The following is a 23,530-nucleotide window of genomic DNA, read 5'->3' on the forward strand; positions in this document are numbered from 1 at the left end:
ACCAGCAGTGCACAAGGGTTCCCAAGGAAGAAAGGATGATTGCCACAGTCTGAGCCAGGCTCCCCATGGGACTAATCAGCCATGACCAGGTTAAGGTTGGGTCCCCCCTTGGACCTGCAGGGAGTCCTTCCTACAACCAAGAGTGTGGACAGAGGGCCCTCGTCCTACTGTCTTAAAACAGTGGGCCACTTGGCAGACAGTAGAAGAAGGGTCTGCTCTGCAATATTATAGCACTTCTGTTAAGAATATTTAAAAGTAAAAAAAAAAAAAAAAAAAGAAAAGAAAAGAATATTTAGAAGTTATTAGCCAAGACCTAAAATATCTGCCTTGTTTGCTCACATTTTTTTCTAATATTCATTCAAAAGAAATACATTAGCTGAATACCACTTAACAACAGAAACATTCTTGGGGTTCCTGGCTGACTCAATCAGTAGAGCATGTGGCTCTTGATCTTGGGGTTGTGAGTTTGAGCCCCATGTTGAGTGTGGAGATTACTTAAAAAAAAAAACAAACCAAGAACATTTCAGAACATTCTTGCCATATCTTTTATTTTTTCCCTAGCAATCTGCCAACCTTTCTTTTATGATGCTTTCTGGGTTCCTATCTTCTGCTGGTGACAGTCCAACGCCAGGCTGACACTGAATGAGCCCTCATGACAACCATTAAATGCAAGAGATTTTTTTTTTTCCATTGTAGTCTTTTAAAAAAAGATTTTGGTTTTTTAAAACAATTACTTTAAAAATATGTAGATATGTATGAACTTAATGTAAAAATAGAAGAGGAAAAACAAAAGGTATACCTTGAGAAATCCTGTTGTCTTCTTACTCCCATCTATCTTATTCCGGTTCCACTAACCTTTCCTGTAGGTAAGCACTTTTGTTAATGCTTGGGTCCCATGACAGTGTTTCTTTACTGCAAAACAAGAAAATACAATTATATATTATTTTTCTCCTTTATTATGCAAACTATAGCCCGCTGTAAACACTGTTGCATTATTTAACTGCTGCTGCCTGACAGATTCCATTCCCCCACCCCCCCATCCCCCAACAAGAAAACTTACCCAGCATTGTAGAGCAGCAAACATGTATTACCTCCTAGTTTCTGAGAGCTCTCAATCCAGGACTGATTTGGCTGAGCAGTTCTGGCTCAGGGTCTCCCGTGAGGTCTCTGTCAAGCCTTGGCCGGGGCGGCGGTCATCTAAGAGTGTTACTGTGGATAGAGGATCCACTTCCAAGCAGATGGCTCACTCCCATGGCTGTTGGCAGAAGGCATGAGTTCCTTGCCACATGGGACCACTGGAGCATCCCCACAGCATAGCAGCTGGGTTCCCCTGAGCGTGGGACTGGAGAGGAAGAGCAAGGAGGAAGCCATAGCGCCTTTTATGACCTGGTCCCTGCAGACACACACCACCACTTCTGCTGCTCTTCCCTTCATGAGACACTTGACTGAGCCCAGCCTGCACTCAGGGAAATAGGGTATGGGTCCCACTCTATTTTTTTTTTTAAGACTTTATTTTTAGGGGTGCCTGGGTGGCTCAGTGGGTTAAGCCTCTGCCTTCGGCTCAGGTCATGATCTCAGAATCCTGGGATCAAGCCCATCAGGCTCTCTGCTCAGCAGGGAGCCTGCTTTCCCCTCTCTCTCTCTGCCTGTCTCTCTGCCTCCTTGTGATCTCTGTCAAATAAATAAATAAAATCTTAAAAAAGAAAAAGACTTTATTTTTAAGTAATCTCTATCCCCAACATGGGGCTAAAACTCATAACCCCAAGACAGAGAGTTACACACTCCACTGAAGGAGCTGGCCAGATGCTCCTGGCTCTGATTCTTGAAGGGAGAAGTATCAGAATTTATGTACATGGTTTAATATCTCCATATTGTTATTGTTTTGCACTTTAAAAAAAGTAATGATATGTATCATGGAGATTTTCCTACACCCATGTATGTGAAGTTTCCCCATTCTTTTCTTCATTGGGTGAAGGTGTTAATTTAAAAGTTTCCTATAGATGAGTACTGACATTGTTTTCACCTTTTACTATTATAAATAATGCAGATATAAATAGTCTTAGTGTAATATAATAATATCATTATTATAATAATACAGATATGAATAGAACCTATGGAAGTGTGTCTTGAAGTAAATCCCCAAAAGTAGGATTGCCAAGTCAAAGAGTAAATTCATTTGTCATTTATTTATTTATTTTTAAAGATTTTATCTGGGGTGCCTGGGTGGTTCAGTCAGTTAAGCGTCTGTCTTTGGCTCAGGTCATGATCCTGGGGTCCTAGGATTGAGTCCCCCATCAGGCTCCCTGCTCAGCAGGCAGTCTTCGTCTCCCTCTTCCTCTGCCCCTCTCCTCCCCCTGCTCATGCTCTCTCTCTCCCTCCCTGTCTGACAAATAAATAAAATCTCAAAAAATAAATAAAAGCTCTGACCTTCTGTTGTTATGGACTAAATTGTGCTCCCCTGTTCCTGTGCTCTCTCACTCCCTCTCACTCACTCACGCTCTCAAATAAATAAATTTTTTTTTAAGATTTTGTTTATTTATTTGACAAACAGAGAGATCACAAGTAGGCAGAGAGGCAGGCAGAGAGAGAAGGGGAAGCAGGCTCCCGACCAAGCAGAGAGCCCGGATGCAGGGCTCCATCCCGGGACCCTGAGATCATGACCTGAGCCAAAGGCAGAGGCTTAACCCACTGAGCCTCCCAGGTGCCCCTCAAATCAATAAAATCTTAAAAAAAGATTTTATTTATTCATTTGTGCCCCTGATTTGTCATTTAAATATGTATTGACAAATTAATCTGCGAAGGGGGTGTATTCTCCCTATATTCTCGCCCCTAGATATTGTCATGGTTTTGAACTTGTGTCCACCCGATTGATAAGAAATGGCATCTGTGTTGGTGTAACACACCTACGCTTTCTCACGTTATGTAGTCGAGCATCTCTTTCCATGATTGAGGCCTTTGATGCTTCCTTTTCTGTGAACCGTCTATTCATGGCCACGCTTTGTTAACATCACAGGTAAGCGTGCCGCTTTTCCTCCTCATGGGGTGTGTGTATGCTGTGCATGGGGGTAGAGAATAATCAGTGTTTCTGGTGCTGCACGTCCCTCTGTCTTCTCTACTCTGATTTTGTTTGATTTTGTGCTCCTACTCCTTTTTCCTTCTCACCAGCCTCACGGAATACAAAGACTGTTGGTCAATTAATTTCAGTTATTCCTAACCATGAGCTCATCAGAACTCTCATTAGGAGGCTATTTCATGCTTTTTGCACTGGTGTCTTCACCGCATTCAAGAAACAGACAACACGTAGGGGATAGATAGGCAATAGCACCTATGACACTTTTTCCCCCCACATGTGGGAAATGGGGCGCCTCTTTCTCTCCCTCTTTTTAAAAAACATTTTATTTATTTGACAGACAAAGATCACAAGTAGGCAGAGAGGCAGGCAGAGAGGCAGGCAGAGAGAGAGGAGGAAGCAGGTGTCCTGCTGAGCAGAGAGCAGGATGTGGATGTGGGACTCCATCCCAGGACCTTGGGATCATGACCTAAGCCTAAGGCAGAGGCTTTAACCCACTGAACCACCCAGTCACCCTGCCTCTTTCTCTTTTATTTCAAAGAGCTGATAAGTAATGGACAGGTTTTCAGGTCCTCCCGACTATGGAAGGGAGTGCCTGCAAAATGTTAATGACCTTTTAGGAAGCACAGGGGAATTTTGGAAAAACTAATGATCTTCTGAAACCACCTGTGTAACACCCCCTGGCAAAGTTATAGCATAAGGAGAAAAGAAAGTGAATGGAGTCTACATTTTGTTTTTTGATTTTTTCTTTCTTTCTTTCTTTTTTTTTATTTCTAAATCACTCCTGACCTTGTGTCAGTCTGCCTTAGGATCATCTGAACAATACTGGGCTTGTTAATTTTCATATGAAAGTGAATCAAGTATAGGGATTAAAAGTGTCTATGTACCAGGGTGGCTTGTGTGGCTTGTGTCTATGCTTGGGTGACTTGTGGTTAAATGGTGACTCTCGATTTTTGGCTCAGGTCATGATCTCAGAGTGCTGGGATAGAGCTGGTGTTGGGCTCTGTGCTCAGGGGGGGTCTGCTTGAAATCCTTTCCCTCCTGCTCCCTCTGTCCCTCCCCCTACTTCCTTTTTCAAATAGATAAAAAAAAATTATCTAGGGGCTCCTGGGTGGAGTGGTCAGTTGAGCATCTGCCTTTGGCTTAGGTCGTGATCTCAGGGTCTAGGGATCCCATGTTGGCTCTCTGCTCAGCAGGGAGCGGGCTTCTCCCTCTCCCTCCGTCTGTCTCTCTGCCTACTTGTGCTCTCTGTCAAGTAAATAAATAAAATCTTAAAAAAAAAAAGATTTATCTATTTGAGAGAGAGAGTGAGCATGTGTGGGGGAGGGGCAGAGGAAGAGGAAGAAGCAGATTTCCTGCTTGGCAGGGAGCCCAAGGACAGGGCTCGGGACCTGATCCCAGAACCCTGAGATTATGACCTGAGCCTTAGGCAGATGCCTAACCAACTGAGCCACCCGGGTTCCTCAGTAAATAATTCTTTAAAAAAAAAAAAAAAAAGTGTCTGTGTACCAAAAAGAAAGCACCCCAGTCAGAGACAATTTCATTAACAAAGGTTGTGATTTAAAAGTCCATGAACACTTAGGGGAATCTGATATGACAGGCAATCCTTTACTTAAGAAAACCTTCTCAGCTCACAGTCCTCATAACAAATATGTAAAGAAAGGTGACAAGGATGCTTGTCATCGCATGTGATTTCTAGGTATTAGGCTCTAGGTAAGCTTCCCAGGCTGCTGTAACAGAGTCTCACAGACTGGGTGGCTTCAAACAACAGAAATTTATTTTCACACAGTTGTGGAGGCTACAAATCCAAAATCAAGATGTTTGCAGGGACACGAAGTCTCCAAAACCTCTAGGGGCGGGATCCTCCAGCTTCTGGTGGCCCCCAGCCTTTCCCTTGGCTGCTTCTGTCTTCACGTGGCCGTCTCACTTCCTACGGAACTAGGGACCTCTCTCATGATCTCATGTTAACCTGATGAGATCTGCAAAGACTGTTTCCAAATAAGGCCAGATTCACAGGTGAGGGAAGGGTGGTGCTTTACTCTAAGTTTTTGGAGGGCACAATCCAACCCGTCACAGGCTCCAATCCTCTCCCCTCTCTAATGGGTTGGTACCCTTCCATCTCTACTTTGGTGTCAACAATTCCAAGAAAAAAACAGATCCGCTGAAACAAGTTTAAGTTCTTAAACTCCTGCTTCAGCTTTTGCCCTGGATAGGTAACCTCCAAGAACTGCCTTTAATCCTCCCCCTTTAGGCAACTTTCCCAAGGACTCCACGGGGGCCTGTGATGGGAAGTGCTTACCTCCCTCGTGGGAGGGAAGAGTCTTAGCTGAGCTGGTTCAGATCTCCGCATGGTCTCATCCTCTCTTCTAGGAAGGCTACCCGCGCCCCACTTTATACTGGGGAGCTCTGTTCCTGACTTGGTATCGGAGTCCTTGCCTCTGTCTTGAGGAAGATGAAGGGGTGGGGAGTATGTGTGTTCAGGAGGCTTTTTGCTGCAACCTAAAGGATTTCTCTTTCTTGTTTTATGCTTGTATAACACTAGGTCAAAATCTTCTTTTCAAGAATAAATGAAACAAGATGGGATCGAGAGGGAGACAAACCATAGGAGACTCTTAATTTCACAAAACAAACTGAGGGTTGCCAGGGGGTAGGGAGAGTGTGGTGGGGTTATGGACACTGGGGAGGGTATGTGCTATGGTGAATGCTGTGAAGTGTGTAAATCTGGCGATTCACAGACCTGTACCCCTGGGGCTAACAAAACATTATATGTTTATAAAAAAATTGGGGCGCCTGGGTGGCTCAGTGGGTTAAGCCGCTGCCTTCGGCTCGGGTCATGATCTCAGGGTCCTGGGATCGAGTCCCACGTCGGGCTCTCTGCTCAGCAGGGAGCCTGCTTCCCTCTCTCTCTCTCTGCCTGCCTCTCTATCTACTTGTGATCTCCCTCTGTCAAATAAATAAATAAAATCTTTAAAAAAAACAAAACAAAAAAAAAAAACCAAACATTATTTTTAAAAATCTTCTTTTCACCCAAGCCAACAATGTGCTGATTGCTGACTGTCCTCCTAAGGGGAAAATTTTACTGAAGTCCATTGCTTGCGTCTGTGTCTTGCACTCTAACGTGACAGATAACAGGTGAAATTAAAAAATAGTGATATCTGGAGCTAAAGACGTTACTAATACATGGATGAGTTAGGCGTGGAGAGGATGTCTTTTTGCTGGTGGGAATGTACATTGGTGTAGTCACTGGCGAGAACAGTAGGTAGCTCCTCAAAAAATTAAACACAGAATTATCAAGTGATAGGTAATTCCACTTTTGGGTATACAGCCCAAAGAAATGAACATAGGGACTCAAACAGGTATTTGTACACCCGTGTTTCTAGCAGAATTATTCACAATAGCCAAAAGCAGAAACTACCCAAATTTCTTTTTCTTTTCTTTTCTTTTTAATTAATTATTTATTTATTTGACGTTGATCACAAGTAGGCAGAGAGGCAGCAGAGAGAGAGGAAGAAGCAGGCTCCCCGCTGAGCAGAGAGACTGATGCAGGGCTTGATCCCAGGACCCTGGGATCATGACCTGAACTGAAGGCAGAGGCTTTAACCCACCAAGCCACCCAGGTGTCCCCCATTTAAAAAAAATATTATTTATTTTAGGGGCACCTAGGTGGCTCTGTCAGTTAAGCATCTGCCTTCGGCTCAGGTCATGATCTCAGGGTCCTGGGATCGAGCCTCCCATCAGGCTCCCTGCTCATTGGGGAGTCTGCTTCTCCCTTTCCCTCTGCCACCCCTTGTGTTCTCTCTCTCAAATAAATACATAAAATCTTTAAGAAATATATTATTATTTTTTTTTTTTTTACTTTTTTTTACAGAATAGTATAAAAGAAATATATTATTTATTTTTGAGTGAGTGTGCACACAAGCTGGGAGAGGGGCAGAAGGACAGGGAGAGAATCTTAATTATGCTCTGACTACCAGCTGAGTGCAGAGCCTGATGTGGGGCTCGATGTCACCACCCGGAGATCATGACCTGAGCAGAAATCCAAAGTTGGCCCCTTAACCAATTGAACCAGCCAGGCGCTCCAGAAACTACGCAGGTTTCTATCAATGAATGAATGGATAAGCAAATGTGGTATCTACATATAGTAGAATTTCATTCACTTTAAAAGGGAAGGCAGGGGCACCTGGGTGGCTCAGTGGATTGAGCCGCTGCCTTCGGCTCGGGTTGTGATCTGGGGGTCCTTGGATCGAGCCCCGCATCGGGCTCTCTGCTCCGCAGGGAGCCTGCTTCCTCCCCTCTCTCTGCCTGCCTCTGCCTACTTGTGATCTCTCTCTCTGTCAAATAAATAAATAAAATCTTTAAAAAAAAAAGATTTAAAAGGGAAGGCAGTTCTGACATAGCTTTGATATGGACAAACTAGGGAAGTAAGTGAATCACAAAAGGAAAAATCTTCTGTGATTCCTCTTATATGAGGTTTCTGGAGTAGATACATTTCTAGAGACAGAAAATAGAATGGTGGATACCAGGTCCTGGGGGAAGGGAGGTTGGGGAGTTTGGGTTTCATGGGTACAGGGTTTTGGTTGAGGATGACGAAAAAGTTCTGGAGATGGATGACAGTGATGGTTGCACTCCAATGTGAATGTACTTAACATCACTGAAATATACACCTAAAAATGATTAAAATGGTAAATTTTATGTTATGTGGATTTTCCATTTTTTTAAAAAAGATTTTATTTATTTGAGAGATAGGCAAGTGAGAAAGTTCAAATGAAGGGAGGGGCAGAGAGAGGGAGAAGCAGACTCCCCACTGAGCAGGGAACCCCGGGCATGGGGTTCAATTTCAGGATCCTGGAATCATGACCTGAACTGAAGGCATACACCCAAGTGACTGAGCCACTCAAGTGCCCCACCATGATTTTTTTTTTTTTAAAGATTTTATTTATTTGACACAGAGATCACAAGTAGGTAGAGAGGCAGGCAGAAAGAGAGCGCGGGAAGCAGACTTCCTGCTGAGCAGAGAGCCCAATGAGGGGCTTGATCCCAGGACCCTGAGATCATGACCCAAGCCGAAGGCAGAGGCTTTAACTCACTGAGCCACCCAGGCACCCCCCCCCCTTTTTTTTAAGGATATGCTAGGTCCCCTGTGATGGAAGAAACTGACGGTTCCAGTGGTGGTTGCAGCCTCCCTGCCCATCTTGATGCAGCGAAGCATAGTCTCATCAGACAATCAAAGGTTATTGAAGGGGCGGTGAGGGAAGGGGTGCTGCAGGGTGATTTGAGAGGGAGCCATATTTTATTCCAAGGGCTCAGCACCCGGAGCTGCCTGAAACTCTTTTTTTCTATTTGTTTGACCTCTCTTCAAAGGAGAGTAGCTTTCTCTCTGATTCTACTAATCCAGTCACTTGAAGAGTAGCTCTCTGAGAGACCTGAGTTCCCTATTCCTGGCTAGAAAGGCAGTTCAATGCCCCCGGTGCCTTTGCTGAAACACATGGACACAGTCAAGAGCACAAGGGGGTGGGTATTTGGGATGAGATCTTTGGCCTTTCTTGCTAAATTCTTGAATCTCAAAGAGCTAAACATAACGTCTGCTTTTCTAAAACCAAACTATCATACCAGTAGATTTCTTGGTATTCAGAATTTCCAGTTAAAACAAAGATTCAGGGGCACCTGGGTTAAGCCTCTGCCTTCGGCTCAGGTTGTCGTGATCTCAGGGTCCTGGAATCGAACCCTGCATTGGGCTGTCTGCTCGGCGGAGGGCTTGCTTCCCCCTTTCTCTCTGCCTGCTTTTGATCTCTCTCTCTGTCAAATAAATAAATAAAATCTTCAAAAAAAAAAAAAATCCCCAAAACCCCCAAACAAAGATTCATTGTCGTGAGAAGATTGGTAATCATCTCACTTATGTTGTGTGTAAGGGCAGAATAAGAGGCTAAACCATGTAGCCTTCTAATCCCACCAGGCCCGAGTTCTTCATAAAAGCTTGGTATCCCCTCTCTCCATATTGCTGTCTTGTGATCACGGCTAGTTGTCAAGTTGAAAATGGTAAATGGCCCTTCAGTCTTTGCTGAGAAACATTATCTATTCAATTAATGGCCCATAAAATGATTTAGGGAAAAGACAAGACTGCAATTTCTTCTTCCAAAGGAGAAAGATGATACTGTCTAATTTACCAAACTTCAAGCTTTTAAAAGGTTTTAGGAAATGTAAAATATCACTTGCCTAGAATTATAGAAGCCACAAGAGGAAACCAGAAGCTGAGAGGCCAAGAAAGACTATAGGTACATTTTTTTTTTAAGGTTTTTATTTATTTATTTGACAGAAAAATCACAAGTAGGCAGAGAGGCAGGTGGTGGGGGCGGGGAGGGAAGGAGCAGGCTCCCCACTGAGCAGAGAGCCTGCTGTGGGAACTCCATCCCGGGACCCTGAGGTCATGACCTGAGCCGAAGGCAGAGGCTTAACCCAGTGAGCCACCCAGGTGCCCCTATAGGTACATTTTGAAGAGGAAGAACTTAACCGGCTCCTTTCTGTGTATGAACAACTGTGCAGATGAGTTGCTCACTGATGGGAGCAAATGTTGATAGGAAACAAGGTGAGTAGTCGTTCCGTGTACGTAAAAAATAAATGTAGGAAAACAGAGACTATGGCCTCACGTGGAAGAGACACAGCGTATTTGCTCTTTATCACACACACTGTAAGCCAGTAAAATTGTTTAATAAAAATATCTGACAGAGAAGACAAAGTGCGAGGAACACGGTGGCACCTCCAGATGCTGTTAAGGCGCGGTTCTCTAGGGGGTGCTATACTCCAGGCACCAGAGTTTTCACATTTTCATTAGTCTCCACTCCATGAGATTGTTCACTTTATCAACACCTGACGAGATTCTTTAATTCAGGACTCTATATAATAACGTCAGAAAGTTTAATTGAAGGGCGCCTGGCTGGCTCAGTCGAGAGAGCATGTGATTGGGTCTCAGGGTTATAAGTTTGAGCCCCATGTTGGCTGTAGAGATTACTTGAAAATAAAATCTTTTTTTTTTTTAAGATTTTATTTATTTACTTAAAATAGAGAGAGCATGCACACGAGCTGGGGTGGCAGGAGGAGAGGGAGAAGTAGATTCCCCACTGAGCAGGGAGCCTGGGGCTTGATCTCAGGACTCTGACATCATGCCTGAGCGGAAAACGGACACTTAACTGACTGAGACATTGAGGTGCCCCTGAAAATAAAATCTTAAGAAAAACAAAAAAAACAGTGTAATTGAGGGGTGCCTGGCTGGCTCAGTTCGTGGAACATGTGACTCTTGATCTTGGGATCTGAGTTCAAGCCCCATGTTGGGCTTAGAGCTCATTTGAAAAACAAGTTTGACTGAACATGGCTGGACTATAGGATCGCGGGTGACCTCTGCTTTCTGAAACCATTGCCTTAAACACGAGTTTCTCTACCACAAATACCTTACAGAAGGGCTCCGGCACTAACCTTCACTTCCTCACGAGGAAGCTGGTGGGTCCTCAGCTGGGCACGTCTGAGGAAACGTCTCTGTTGCTTGAGCCCAGTTCCCCTTGGCTACCCTGGTTCTTTTCTGGCTCCTTTTCTGGAGCTTCCCAGAACCTGCTCTGGACACCAATCCCAGGAACAGTCTCTGTGCTTGCTCAGACCTCTGCAGAGCGAGGTCTGCTGGCATCGGGAAGTCTCTGACGTTTCCTGGGAGGGGCTCCGGGTGGAAGGCAGCCGTTTTCTCAGCTTTCCTCTCCAGTCACTTTGAGCCACTGGCTAGGGGTGGGGTGTAGTGAGGATACCCTTCTCCTTTCTTTCTTTCTTTTTTTTTTTTACCCTTCTCCTTTCTAATATGAGATTACACCTGGAAGATCCTCCCCGTCAAAAGCAGGAGTTATGGACTCTGAAATTCATTCAATCTTCCATTCTTTCCTTCCATCTTGGTCTTTTTTTCCCCCCTCACAATAGCTAAAGCAATCACAACCATGAATTTGAGCGTATCATTTTGCTCTCAAAATCTCCCCAGAGTCCCACTGCCTCTAGAACAAATCTCAAGTCTTTATCTTGGCCCTCATACCATTCTTGCTTTTACCAAGTATTTATTGTGTGTTCTAAGCTTGGTGTAGGACCAGTTTTTTTTTTTTTTTTTTAAAGATTTTATTTATTTATTTGACAGACAGAGATCACAAATAGGCATAGAGAGGGGAGGAAGCAGGCTCCCTGCTGAGCAGAGAGCCTGATGCGGGGCTTGATCCCAGGGCCCTGGGATCATGACCTCAGCTGAAGGCAGAGGATTTAACCCACTGAGCCACCCAGGCACCCCTAGGACCAGTTTTTGAAGACCGGAAGAGATCTGTGAAGCCCACAGTTGAAATCCTGGTGCTGTAGGAGCTCGCCTTCTGGCAAGGGGAGACAGTAAAATATAAACATGCTACATAAGTAAAACCTAAAGTTTGTTAGCAGGTGACAAACAGGGGTGCCTGGTTGGCTCAGTCAGTTAAGCATGTGCCTTGGTTCAGGTCCTGATCTCAGGGTCCAGGATCTAGTCCTGCATTGGGCTCCCTGCTGAGCAGGGAGCCTCCTTCTCCCTCTGCCTGCTGCTCCCCTTGCTTGTGCTCTCTTTCTTTCTGTCAAATAAATAAATAAATAATTTTTTAAAAAGGTGACAAGCACTATGAAGAAAAAAAGCACACAGTGCAGGTGTGTGCAGTGGTGAGATGCCTGTTTCATCAAGCCCCTAATTGCCCCTCTCATGTGCTGGGGGCTTCCCCATGCACTGACTACCAAGTGCTCTGCCTCAGGACCTTCACCCTTACCATTTCTCTGGCACTCATCTCCCATATATCCCATATTTTTTCCTTGCTTCCGTCTCTTCGTTGCTCAAATGCTGTCTCCTCTGAGACAGCTGAGCCCACTTGACCCAAGCACCCCAGCAGCCTATTTTCTCTTACCTTGTGTTTTTCCTCAGGATACTTGTGCCATTGTACATAATACTTGTATTGATTTATTTATATGTTGTTTCTCTCCCCGCACTAGAACATAAGCACCAAAAGATCAGGAATTCCTTCTTTCTTTCCTTCTTTCTTCTTTATTTCATTTCATTTATCCATTTGTCAGAGAGAGACAGGGAGCGCACAGAAGCAGGGGGAGTGGCAGGCAGAGGGAGAAGGAGTAGCAGGCTTCCCGCTGAGCAGGGAGCCTGGATGTGGGGCTCCATCCCAGGACCCTGGGATCAAGACCCGAGCGGAAGGCAGACACTTAACTGACTGAGCCACCCAGGTGTCCCAAGGTTAGGAGTTCTGATGCCGTTTTTTCCACTTGTCCACCACAAGCACGGATCAGGTTCTGAACTGCTGGGTCTCTGGCTGTTGCTGAGGGTAGGAGCGAGAAATCCATGTGACTTTACCCAGAAGCTTCCTCTGGTTATTAAATATTTTCTCTGGGGGCAGCCCCAGGGTGTTTGTCACAGAATGTCACCTTTCTAAGGCTCCATGTGGGTATTTATAATATGAATTAAAGGCCTTGATTATGCAGACACCAAATGGATGTGTTCTAACCTCAGCTAGAAAAGCTCCATTATAATCACAATGGCTCATATTTATGGAGCTCTGATTTTGCATTCATTTCCCCATAATCTCTTTATGAGAGCTTCAGACCTTTCCTGCTCACTCCTCTGAGGTGGACAGTATTATTATCTCTGTTCTACAGATGGGTTTGCTGAGGCCCAAGGTCACACAGTCTACAAGCCTAAGCCAAGATGGAAGAACCCCTCACCAGGATTCTACTCTTCACTGTAATGTCGTGCTGCCTGGTTCCAGAAGGTCTGTCATTTTGGAAGACACATTTCCACATCCCATAGTCCAAGTCCCTTCCCAGCCCTGAGAGGATGCTTGGTTCCCAGCATAGAGGGCAGAAGACGACGCAGGCAAATACTCTTTTTTAAAAAGATTTTATCGGGGTGCCTGGGTGGCTCAGTGGATTAAGCCGCTGCCTTCGGCTCAGGTCATGATCTCGGGGTCCTGGGATCGAGCCTCGCATCGGGCTCGCTGCTCAGCGGGGAGCCTGCTTCCTCCTCTCTCTCTGCCTGCCTCTCTGCCTGCTTGTGATCTCTCTCTCTGTCAAAGAAATAAATGAAATCTTAAAAAAAAAAAAAAAGATTTTATCTATATATAGATACCAATCAATCAGAGTGACAGAGAGCACAAGCATGGGGAGCAGCAGGCAGAGGGAGAAGCAGGCTCCCCGCTGAGCAAGGAGCCCCATGTGGGACTCGATCCCACAACCCCGGGATCATGGGCTGAGCTGAAGGCAGACGCTTAACCGACTGAGACACCAAGATGTCCCACAAATACTCTTTTTCATTCCTGCTGCAAGACTTCCCCAAGCCCCTATCATGCCTTTCCTGATGCTAAGCTGAGGGAGGATAGTCTGGGAACCTTAGATTTCTTTCCTCCTTCTGTCCTCAGGCGGAAGGAAGACCCAGCTGGAATCGACCTGCTCTGGGCTTGCTTCCTTTCACCTGGGCGCCATGGGGGTCCTGCTGGGCTCATCAGGGGGAAAATACTTCACCAGCTGGAGGGTCCCAAAATCCCTCTTCCCTATAGTTGCTTTTGGGTTTGGGGCCTTTTAAGTTCTGTTTCTTCTCCCACAGAAAGTTATGCTCTCTAGTGCTGCTTCTAAATTTTGCATCTTGCAAGACACTATTTTGTCCTTTCTCAGAGCTCCTTTATAGGGGTATAAGTACCAGGCAGGAATGAGGCCTTGACCTCTCCCCTTGAAAGGTTAGAGGGTCTGACCCAACACAAAGCAACATGCATTTGGACTTAGTTTTCATTTCAACAAAGAGGTGATGATTTTCCAAAGTGACATATAATCATTAACCTCCTAGTTGGATTGGAAAATGGATCTCTCTTTGCAGCTTCTATGCTCAGACCACTTTATCACACTGTTGTCTTTGGGTAATTTCAATTAGAGTATGGACTATCTAGCAGGGTATCACGTCCCCAGTAATACGGTGGCTGCGTGAAGGATAGGGAGAGGTGAAGAAATTATGTGAATCATATTGTGTTAACTAGAATATCCAGTTTGCATGTGGAGGGGTAAAAGAAGCTCGTCAGCAGCTCAATATCTATTTAAAGTATTCTGACCTTTTGTGACACAGAATTCTGGAATAGTGGAATTAAGCTGAGCGTGTAAAAAATCTGCATTCTTAGCCATCAGGACATCATTTGATTAAAATACTGCTTCAGGGACCAAAGACTTGTCCCTTGTCAGGAAACTGAGGTACAACCTTCCAAAAGATTTGGTTTGCTCCTAAGAACTTACATTACTAATTATTGAAGCTCAGTTGTCAGTTCTGTGGGAACCAGAGGATGAGATGCTATGATTCTTTGTCCCCCTTGCTGAGCGTGTGCAGAAGTGCCAAACCAGAATCCATCTCTGTGCTCTGCAAGCTTAGCTGCCCAGTTTTATGGGAGACCCAGCAGCCGAAAACAAACTTGGTACCAGTTTATGCTCTTAAAGGATTCAGGTCTTGGGGTGCGTGGGTGGCTTAGTCCATTGAGTGTCAGCCTTTGGCTCTGGTTGTGATTACAGGGTTCTGGGATCTAACCACATGTGCAGCTCCCGGCTCAGTGGGGATCATACTTCTCCCTCTACCTTTCTCTCTGTTGCTCCTCCTGCTTGTGCTCTCCCCATCTCAAATAAATAAATAAAATCTTAAAGTAAACAAACAAACAAACAAAAAAAGGACTCGGCTCTTCTGCCCTGGCCCTAATGGCTTCCTTGACGAGGAAAATGAAACAGGAAAAAGTTAATTGTTGATTCTGGAGGCTTCTCACCCCCATAAGAAATTACTGACACGAATTGAGGCTCAGGCTAGTTTAAGAGTGGTGAGCACTGCACATTTTGGTTTCTATTGATGGCTATTGCTTATAGCCCATAGAATCCCAATGAAAGTTTTATAATTGAAATGGACATAGAAAAATAGTGCACAGGAATTTTAAAAAACATCCTGTTGAATATGAAATGGAAGTATTTTAGACTAAAAAGAGAACACAAAAGTCCATTCAATAAAACCATTGATAATAAAATAGATCACTTCCAGGAACCACCAGGAGCCATACTAAAAGAAAAATAAGACGAAGGGAAGTATTTGGATGGTGTCGTCGATGTTCTGCTAAGCACTATGTTATGCAGATAGCAAAACTGCACTTGTTGGGTTAAATCTACTATCACTAAATTCAAAGATTAATGTCAAAGCCTTAGTTTGTTGGATGGAACTCAGTTGCAAAGGTCAGGGTGGGGAAGATTTAACTTGGTACCTAACTGTCAGTAGCCTGCCTCTGTGTGTCACCTGTGGGTGGCTGACTGGAGGTTGTGTTGAGAAGGGACCTGAGGGATACTTCTGGATTCCAGGGACCAGTGTGCCACATTTTTTTAAAAAAGATTTTATTTATTTGTTAAAATTAGAGAGAGAGGGTTGGGGGAGAGAGAGCACAAGCAGGGGGATCGGCAGAGGGAGAGGGAGAAGCAGCTCCCCTCAGAGCAAGGAGCCTGATGCAGGGCTTGATCCGAGGATCCCGGGATCATGACCTGAACGGAAGGCAGACGCTTAACCAACTGAGCCACCAGGTGCCCCAATATGCCACATTGAATAGCATTGTCTGACATAGCTGCATGGGGTACCCATGCAATAAATAGCATTGCATAAAATCATCTATGTGCTTGAATAAGATTGCAAGTTCTCAATGTGTCAACAGTATAATGTGACTGCCTCAAATCATTAGACTATTTCAGAGGAAGGATAGTGTCAGGAGGATGGGAGCTAATGCATTGCAGGAGGACTGCATTCAGTACTGGGTGCTATGCTTTATGAGGGATGTTGATAGGCTTAGTCTATTGTGTGTTGGAGGAAGGGACCCAGGATGGTGAAGAAATTCAAATATCATTCAAATGAAGAATGATCGAAAGTACCGGGCTCGCGTGGATACGAACAGAATTAAGAGGGTTGCTTACTACCTTGGTATCTAAGTGTACCAGTTATGTTGAAGAATTAAGTTTACTCAAAAGGCAGAAATAAGACCATGAGTTGATGTTTTAAGGAGTCAAATTTCTACTTAATTTCTTAACTTCATTTTTTTTTTCATTTTTTTCTTTTTAGATTTTCTTTTTTTATTTTATAGACAGAGATCACAAGTAGGCAGAGAGGCAGGCGGGGGAGGGGGGAGCAGGCTCCCTGCTGAGCAGAGAGCCCGATTCGGGGCTCAATCCCAGGATCCTGGGATCATGACCTGAGCCAAAGGCAGAGGCTTTAACCCACTGAGCCACCCAGGCGCCCCAACTTCTTCTTCTTTTTTTTTTTTTTGGAAATAAAAAAATTCCGGTGAAATCCTGAGCCCCCTGCTGGTGGAGGTGTTCCGCAGTGACCAGATTGCCCATTTTGCAGGGATGATGCAGAACAGATTAGAAGATTGAGGGAAAGGACATCTCCGATTTCTCTAAGATTCCCTGACCCTAAGACAAGGGAGTCAAAGAGAAGAGCCAAAGGGAAAGGCTGGCTCACTCTGGACTTCGACCCAGCGTGCCTGCCTCTCACCTGGCAAGCTTATTTCAAGGTCTCTGAAGGGACCCCAGAAGCCCCTTCTCTGAAAGTCCAATCCAGTTTGGGATGGTCTGCTCTCTCAAGATGCTGCCTTGCTTATGTCAGACACTGCCCAGTTTTTTGTCAATGTAGAAACCTCATTCCCAGCCCCAGGGCTACCCTGACCCTGACCAGGAGCCTTGCTGATTGCCCCGAGCTTTCCACCCATCCTCTCTTCGGCAGGAGATGGGCAGATCAGAGCAATACAGTAGACCATTGAAAAGTACAGGCTGTATGCTCTTACAATTACCTGAAGTATTATTTCGCTTAAAAAAAGCACATCCAGGGGTGCCTGGGTGGCTCAGTGGGATAAAGCTTCTGTCTTCAGCTCAGGTCATGATCCCAGGGTCCTGGGATGGAGCCCAGCATCGGCATTGGGCTCTCTGCTCAACAAGGAGCCCACTTCCCTTCCTCTCTCTCTGCCTGCCTCTCTGCCTGCTTGTGATCTGTCTCTCAAATAAATAAATAAAATCTTAAAAAAAAAAAAAAAAGCACATCCAAGGGGCGCCTAGTTGGCTCAGTGGGTTATGTCTCTGCCTTTGGCTCAAGTCATGGTCTCAGGGTCCTGGGATAGAGCCCCACGTCAGGCTCTCTGCTCAGCAGGAAGCCTACACCCTCTCTCTACCTGCCTCTCTGCCTACTTGTGATCTCTCTTTCTGTCAAATAAATAAATAAAATCTTTTTAAAAAAAAAGAAAAAAAAAGCACATCCAAGGTGATGCTTAATTGATGGGTCTCTTTTTTTTAAGATTTATTTATTTATTTGAGGGAGACAGTGAGAGAGATGCAGGAGGGGCAGAGGCAGAGGAGGAGACAGAGAATCTCAAGCAGACCCCATGCTGAGCTTGGAGCCCAACTCGGGGTTCCATCCTATAATCCCAAGATCACGACCCGAGCCAAAACCAAGAGTCGGGTGCGTAACCAACTGAGCCACCCAGGCACCCCAACTTTGTCCATTTTTTTTTAAAAGATTTTATTTATTTGACAGACAGAGATCAGAAGTAGGCAGAGAGTCAGGCAGAGAGAGAGGAAGGGGAAGCTGGCTCCCTGCTGAGCGGGGAAGCTGGCTCCCTGCTGAGCAGAGAGCCCGCGATGCGGGGCTTGATCCCAGGACCCTGGGATCATGACCTGAGCCGAAGGCAGAGGCTTTAACCCACTGAGCCACCCAGGCACCCCATCTTTGTCCATATTTTAATCAAAGGCTTAGATGAATATAAATGAAGTTTACTTATCATATTTGTGGATAACATGAAGTTGAAGGGGATTACAAATATATGGGATCAGAATTCCAAAAGACCATGTTGCCCAGTTAAATAATAAATCAGACCCAAGAAATAGAAATGTAAAGAGCATTAATATAAAGTTCTGCATTAGAATCTGAAAACCCAACAGGATAGATTTTTAGGGGAAATAAAGATTGAAGTTATTTTGAATAATTTGAAACAAATAATTTGGTCTAATAGAGTAATATGCGCTATATATATAATTTTACATTTTGAGGTCTTTTTTTTTTTAAAGATTTTATTCATTTATTTGACAGACAGAGATCACAAGTAGGCAGAGACGCAGGCAGAGAGAGAGAGATGGGGAAGCAGGCTCCCTGCTGAGCAAAGAGCCCAATGCGGGGCTCCATCCCAGGACCCTGGGATCATGACCTGAGCCGAAGGCAGAGGCTTTAACCAACTGAGCCACCCAGGCGCCCCTTGAGTAGGTCTTTTAATAAACGTAAAAAGTTAGAAAAAAGTCAGTTTTAATAATATATTTTATCAACTCAGCTTATCAAAATATTATCATTTCAACATATAATGAATATAAAAATGATTGATAAATTTCTACTTCTATGAAATCTTTGAAATCTGGTGTGCATTTTACACTTAGAGCACATCTCAATCTAGAGCTAAATTTTCACTGGAAATACTTGGTCTGTACTTAGATTTCATAAAATTTACAGGTGAAAGAGTAGATTCATATATCCAGGTTGTTCCCAACTTGCTTAGAAGGTTTCCAATAATTGAACTGAGTATCTGTTTTTCAGTTTAAGTTAAATTATATAGGGGCACCTGGGTGGCTCAGTGGGTAAAGCATCTGACTTTGGCTCAGGTCATGATCCCAGAGTCCTGGGATCAAGTCCTGCATCTGACTCCCTGCTCAGCGGGGAGCCTCTTCTCCCTCTCCCTCTGCCCCTTCCTACCCCCACCTCCGCTGGTGTTCTCTCTCTCTTTCTGCTTTCTGTATCTCAAATGGATAAATACAATCTTAAAAAAATAAATCATACAAAATTAAAATAACTCTGTTCCTCAGTTGTACTGGTCACATATCAAGAGCTCAATAGCCACATGTCGCTGGTGGCTGCCATCTTGGGACCATGTGGCTTTAGAAGTTTTAATCAGCTAGAGCTGTTTAGGAATCTGTAGTACAATGTGCTATTAATAACATGAGATGTGAAATAATAAAAGGTACTGAATTTGGAACGAGGAAGTTGACAGTTTTGTTCTACTTCGCTTCAGTTAGATGTATCTGGAATATTTCATTCACTTCTAGATTGCAGGATTAAAAGGGAAATAGGGGTGCCTGTCTGGCTCAGTTGGTAGAGCTTGCCACTCTTTTTCTTTTAAAAAGATTTTATTTATTTATTTGACAGACAGAGATCACAAGTAGGTAGAGAGGCAAGCAGAGAGAAAGGAGGAAGCAGACTCCCTGTGGAGCAGAAAGCCTGATGCGGGGCTCCATCCCAGGACTCTGGGATCATGACCTGAGCCCAAGGCAGAGGCTTTAACCCGCTGAGACACCCAGTTGCCCCCGAGCCTGCCACTCTTGAGTCATGAGTTTGGGTCCCATGCTGGGTGTAGAGATTATAATAAATTAATAAATGGTAATATTATAAAAATAAATAATAAATAAAATAAAATTTATAAAAGAGTTAAAAGGGATATAGACAGGCTCTGGGGGTTTGTGTGCCTTAATGAGTATATGAATTCGGGGGCATGATCTCCACTTCCTGATAAATGGAGGGTGGGCCTATGGGGTGAGACTTCAGGACATAGGATTAAGGCCAGCATGGCAACTCAGCATTAAGAACTTTCCAGCAGTCACATAGGCTGTCCTGTGAATTCCTGAGCTGTGGACGCCTGGAGGTCAACAACCTCTGGGGAATGACGGAAGAGCTTCCACGAACCTAATGGCTTTTTGAGGGGGATCATTTCCATAGCACGTTTCAACTTTGACTTTACAAATTCCCCCCCACCCTGCCCTTAGGGATCACTCAGGATTCTTTTTGTGGGGGAACAAAATAAAATTTATGAGTCAGAAGGGCCATTAGAGGCTGTCTAGATCACCCTCATGGTCTTCTAGATAGGAACCCACAGAGGTGAGTTGCCAGCTCAAGGTCATAGGGTGATCTGCTGAGGCTTTGAGGCATCTGCAATCTGGTACTTTTCCTTCGATGCACAGGTTGTAGCCTCTCCAGGTGAACATAAGTCTTGTTAAAAGAGAGAATCTTTATTTTTTTCTTTTAAAGATTTTATGTATTTATTTGACAGAACACAAGTAGGCAGAGAGAGAGATGGGAGGAAGCAGGCTCCCCACTGAGCAGAGAGCCCGATGCGGGCCTTGATTCCAGGACCCTGGGATCATGACCTGAGCCGAAGGCAGAGGCTTTAACCCACTGAGCCACCCAGGCGCCCCAAGAGAGAATCTTTAGATGAATTTACCTGGGCTATACTTACTGCTTTCTTTCTCAATGAGAGTAACAGGAGATGCGCATTTGAATGTATACGCTATGCCTGTAGTGCTTCCTGAATGGGCAATGCTGTTCCTTCAGTTAAAACCAGTGCATGGGCGCCACCTACAGGATTTTTGGAAAAGAGACGCACAGCATTTTCCTATTAGGACCCTTAGCTTTCAGTACAAAGGTCCTAGCTACTCTTTCAAGGCCGTCTAAAAATTCTTATTTTTTAAAATACTCAAAACTAGTGGTTTTGCTGAGGGAAAAATTATAGCCAGGTAAATGAGAGACCTAGAAGTAATGGAGAAGTCTGTGTGCCTTTGGGATGTATCATTGGAACTATGGTAACACAAATCCCTCCCTTCTCCCAGAATGGCCCAATGTTTACCAAGGCTTTGTTCCTTTGGCTCTTAAACACTTTTCCCTTCAAAGTATTGTCTTTTGGTAAAATATAATTACTAGGAAGTGTTAAATTTGGGAGAGGCAGAATGGAGTAATGAGAACAACTTAGGCTTTTGACTCCAACAGACTTGGGTTCAAATCCCAAATTAAATTGGCATTTAATGGGTGACCACTGTGCTCAGTTTCTTCACCTGTGAGAATAAGAATGTTTACCTTGTGTGGTTGTCATGAGGATTAAAAATACACAAGGTCCTAGCTTCAAGTCTGGAAGTTCTACAAGGCTAATTGTAATGAATTTTATCCATTCACAACTCAGAGGGCATTTTGATATCGATGTTTGTAGGACTTTTGTAGGTGTCTGGAGACTGCCCTAGTATAATGGTTGGCCAAGCTGGGAGTGGTATCGCGAATCCCTAACTACAAATAGTTTCTTCATTATTCTCAGCAACATGTGAACTTTCCTTTTCTGCTGTGTAACCTATTTGTGCCTTTCTTTTTTTTTTTTTTTTAAAGATTTTATTTATTTATTTGACAGAAAGAGAGATTACAAGTAGGCAGAGAGGCAGACAGAGAGAGAGGAGGAAGCAGGCTCCCTGCGGAGCAGAGAGCCCGATGCGGGGCTCGATCCCAGGACCCTGGGATCATGACCTGAGCCGAAGGCAGCGGCTTAATCCACTGAGCCACCCAGGCGCCCCTATTTGTGCCTTTCTGATAGCCTTGGCAATGTTCTGACTTGCAGAATATGGTAATTTGTGTCTTTGTCTAAATATGCTTTTAGTTATAAATTCACTGTGGACAGAAACTAGATTTACATATTTCAAGTCTCTCTGGCATCTTGCTTGCCCAGGAAAGGCACTGAAAACGAACTTAATTGACTGAATGTCTGGAATATAGACAGAACCTATAAATGGGACATATTGGGAGAAATTATTAATACAGTAGGACTTAATTGCTGGAAATATTGGACCTATTTTTTTCAAAAAAGATTTTATTTTTAAATAATATCTACACCCGTCAAGGGGTTTGAACTTACAAGGTCAAGAGTTGCGTGTTCTACTGACTGAACCAGCTGAGCACACCTCTTTGACCTATTTTTGGTGACTGTTCTAAAGGGTGGCTTGTTGGGAAGGGTGCTACAGTTCCACAGGGTTCCTTGGGCGTTTCCACTCCACCTCCCCTCCCATGTAAATACATGGCTTCCACCAGGAATGTTACGCTAAGAGCTTTGTGTTCTGAAATTCTGGAGCTGGGTCAGCAACCAACATATGCTTTCTCTGGACTTTCCTCTGAGAGGTAGATCACTTTGCTGTTCTTTCTGCTTACACCAGAATGTCTCTGCTGGAAATACCCAGAAGTTATTCTCAAAACTCAATTAGGCTGGAATCGGCACTTTCTGCCATATTTGCTGGGAAAGATGCCCTTTTTTCTCAGTGTGGGTGAAAGACGAGTATTTCTACTTCCTTGTTTTTCCTCTTCCCCTCTTCAGCCAAGATAGAACGCTTTCCTTGAAGTGAGCATTTCTGGTTGTGGGTGGCACTAAGCCAAGGGGAGCCTTTCTCTTCTGCTCAATTTGGCCCTGTTGCAGAGTCCAGCTCAGGGGTCCCCCAGAACTCAGCTCTCTGACCTTGTTCAGGGCACGGCGACACCGTGCAGACCACTGGGCCCTTCCAAAGGGCACCAGGAAACTCTGAGCTTATTCCCATTAAGATGGAATCCTCGAGAAGAAGGGGCTTAGCGCCCAGAATCAATGCAGTGACATCTATTCACTTCAGAAGGGAAATAATAAAATTGACTCCGGTTTTCTAGCAGCCAGCATGAGGAGTAAAGCGTGATCAGACGTGACGGGTGGTGAAGAACCGTGAGGCTCTCTGATACGCAATGAGCAACGCCGAACTGACATGCGCAGTCTGGGGCATCAGACGGGCTTATTAGCAGGAGTTTCAGACCACATCCCAGCTGATGGCAGCTGTGAGTTAAACTTGAGACCCATCTGACTTGTCTCTTTTGAACGTTGAAATTGCAAATACCAAATCTGCAAAAATGCCAAGGGTCTCCTGTTCATGGTTTATAGCTAAAAATAGACAGGCTGCTTGGGAGAAGTACAACTATTCCTGGACTGAGAGCAAAGATAAATTTCTACTTGTAGATCACACCATGTCATGTAGTGAACAATATCCTCAACAGAATGCTTACAGTAAGTATGAATTTCATATGGCTAGGCTATTTTTGCTAATATTGCCTCACTGTAGGCTGAGGACATGTGCTCCCAGAGCTCAATTCACTAGACATAAGTTGAGGGTGAGGTGGAGTTGTGTTTGGTGTGCAAGAAGAATTTGGTCCAAAACACACACCAGGGAGAATATTCTGGCAAAACATCGAGTCACTGGCATTTGTCTGAGTACATTTTCTTCCATAGTCAACCTTCCAAGCCAGTTGTGGATGCTATTTTAAGCAGTGGATTATCTTCTGTCCTACTTGTTAAATGATCATTTTTATTTCTTAATACTCAGTGAAAACCTCACCTCATCACAATGAATGAACACAGGCTCTTTCTGACCTTGAGCAGAACATTAGATTATTTCAACGGAAATGCGGAAGACAGAGAACTGGTGATTTCGCAGTGCAAGGCAGGAGGCTTGTTAGCCAATGATTTAATCACTCTTGTTAAGAAAGAGGTGTGTAGTATTTCTTCTCTGTCGGTTTTCATC

The sequence above is a fragment of the Meles meles genome, chromosome 1 (assembly GCF_922984935.1).
Source record: "Meles meles chromosome 1, mMelMel3.1 paternal haplotype, whole genome shotgun sequence".
NCBI classification, from domain to species: Eukaryota; Metazoa; Chordata; class Mammalia; order Carnivora; family Mustelidae; genus Meles; species Meles meles.